General features: G+C 38.5%; 1 pseudogene across 1 annotated transcript; it reads right to left on the reverse strand.

The window, feature by feature from the left end:
- Positions 1-1,369: 1,369 nt before the first annotated feature.
- Positions 1,370-2,088, reverse strand: LOC105544926 (annotated as a pseudogene). The gene has a single exon (XR_001006840.1). The product of XR_001006840.1 is annotated as an uncharacterized protein C4orf46 pseudogene (transcript).
- Between the last annotated feature and the right edge of the window lie 718 nt (positions 2,089-2,806).

Consider the following 2,806-nt stretch of genomic DNA (forward strand, 5'->3'; position numbering starts at 1 on the left):
TGTATTTATATTAAAATATAAAAACACACGCTAGAATATATGCCACCTCTAGTGGTTACCTCTGGGGACTCTGGGGAGGGAGGAAAGGGACAGGAACAAAGAGGTAACAAAACGAACTTCAAATGTATCTAATATTTGCAATTACATATATATGTGTGTCTGAAGAAAATATAGCCAAATCCTAACATTTATTACATCTGCATGGTAGAAATACATGAATTTTCTTGAACTCATTTACCTCTCCCGTATCTTTGAAATATGTCAGTAAAAAGTTTTAAGGTAATGAATCCAAAGAAATGGAAATAAAATGTGCTTTTAATAAGAATTTAGTTTTACACATTTAAAAAATTGCAATTTTCAGGACATGTAAGAATATTTTTCTAATACTGAAATAAGCATATCTTTGGTATAGAAATCACACCCTATGTGTGATCTTTAACTAAAAAATCTAATCAAGAACTATGACTAATATGTTAAACAAAACCATTCTTTGCCCATCCATCTGTCCCCTCTCATAGCCCCATTGCTGGGTGTTAGAATATAGTTCTGTACATATCTTCATATCTACAAAGAATTAAGATGTCGTATCAAAGATGTCCAGAAGTTACATATGGTGGAGAATTAGTTGGCTTAATCGTTGACACACAGCACAAAATACCAAAAGCAACATAATATACAGGATGCAAAATAGAACACTGTCACTAAGGTCAAATAATACAAAAAAAAATCACATCATTTAAATTTGATGCATTGCAAACAAAATAACTTCTTTAGAATTACTATGTACGCAACTTGCAAAGCTCAAAAAGTAATAGCACAGAGCCATAAATCTGACAAGGCACCTTAAAAATAGCCATCAAACATATACAAATATCAGATACAAACACGGTTAAACTCCAGAAGCAGTAACCACAGAAATAAAAAGGGAAAAAATATGCATTCTTTCTAGACAGTCTCCTTTTCTGAAGTAAAGTCTTTAAAAAAAGTACAAAAAATATTTAACATATATTTTAAAACCTATCATCAAAGTCCAAATCTCTGTTAAAAAAAGAATGTTTTTCTTCAAGTCAATAAAGTTCAGATTCATACATTTTCTAAAGAAACAATGACAGTCTTCATGCTAAATATAGGAAGAGAAAAAGCTTTTAATTTTGTTTGTTAACTCGTTTATTCAACAAACATTTAGTGAGTGTTGTGTGAACCTGTTTTAGGTGCTGGGGATATAGAATAAAGACACAATCATTAGCTGCAGACAACTTAGCCAAATGGAGCTGAATCCACCACTGGAAACCTTAAAGTTACCGCCCATGGTCCTTAAGATGAAACACAACTTCAAACTCTGCCATGCTTAGCATCTTGTTGCAAAACAAATAATGGTCTACCTAGTTTGCTAATGGTAGCACTGTGGCTCTATTAATATTAACCAGGTATTGATGAAGTTGACTTTCATAAAGGATTCTGTGAAAGTTCAGAGGCATAAAGTATTTAAGGACAAACTAGTACTGGTCCGCAACAAAAACAGCATCGGTATTCTGCTTTCACAGAAGCCAAGAAAACCAAGAAAAATTTCATTCTGAGTATATGCAGAACTGCTTGACAGAGGTCATTCTATACGTGTGGTACATGTACAAATATGACATAAGACGTATGAATGATTGCAGTCGTTGTTAAATAACGAAGTATGCCAAATTAGTCATCAGGTTTCAAAGAATCATAGACTTCTTTCAAGAGGTCTCGCCACGTTTTAAGGAAACGTGCATTTTCTGTATATTTGAAGGCAAGCTCTTCCACTTGAGCTGATACTGCAGATGTGGCTTCAAGAAGTTTGGTTAATGAAAAGGCTGCATCTCCCATCTGCAGCTCCACTTCCTCCAGCGGGTCCACCGTTCGGCCGCTGCTCCTGCTCGGAACTGGCCAGCCCAAATTCACTGGGCCGCCCGGGGAAGATGCTGCAGAGGCGTCTGAAGAGGAGGGAGAAGAGAGAGGCGGCGAGGGCGGCAAAGAAACCTGAAACTCCTCAGCGTCTGCCATGGGGAAAGGCTGGGACCGCGGAATCCGACCCCAGCAGCCGAACCGACACCAACCGTCTTTTTAATGTATTTCTTTTTTCTAATACTGACACCTAAATCGACAAAAGAAGTCTATTCCTAGAGAAAGGTAGTTGTTGTTCTTTTCCTCCTGTGTGAAGGTTTATTGGGGCATTTGTTAATGGGTCAGAGTACCTTGAGGCTCTCTCCATTGGGGATAACAAGAGTTAGGTCGACCTTGATGTCTCTGGCCAGCTCCTCAGGCACTCATCAGTTCTTCTCATCCCTTCCTCTCCTCCATGTCTCCCTTGCTGTGTACTTTCTTTGTCATTGAGCATTCCTGGAGCTCTGCTCTCATAGTAGGGTCATTCTCTCCCACCCCCCATCATCTATCCCTCCTTGATCTTGTTTTTATTTCTCTATTCACTAATATATTCTGATCTGCTCTCAGGATTGACTCTTCTTTTGCTTGGAAACATTAAAATATTAAAATTAAGGCAATGGGTAACATCAAAGTCTAATCATAACCAATTGGCTAATTGTGCTGATCACTGCCCATAAGTTATCTAAATAAAAGTCTTAAAACCATGCAAGAGAGATGTTACATGCCATTTTATGGCTGAAAAAATTAGATAAGAAAGGCCAGTGGATCTCCCAACACGGAGGCTGAGATCTGAGAACGGACAGACTGCCTGCTCAAGTGGGTCCCTGACCCCTGAGTAGCCTAACTGGGAGACATCCCCCACTAGGGGCAGACTGACACCTCACACCTCACAGGG

The sequence above is a fragment of the Mandrillus leucophaeus genome, unplaced genomic scaffold (genome assembly GCF_000951045.1).
Source record: "Mandrillus leucophaeus isolate KB7577 unplaced genomic scaffold, Mleu.le_1.0 Scaffold313, whole genome shotgun sequence".
NCBI lineage: Eukaryota > Metazoa > Chordata > Mammalia > Primates > Cercopithecidae > Mandrillus > Mandrillus leucophaeus.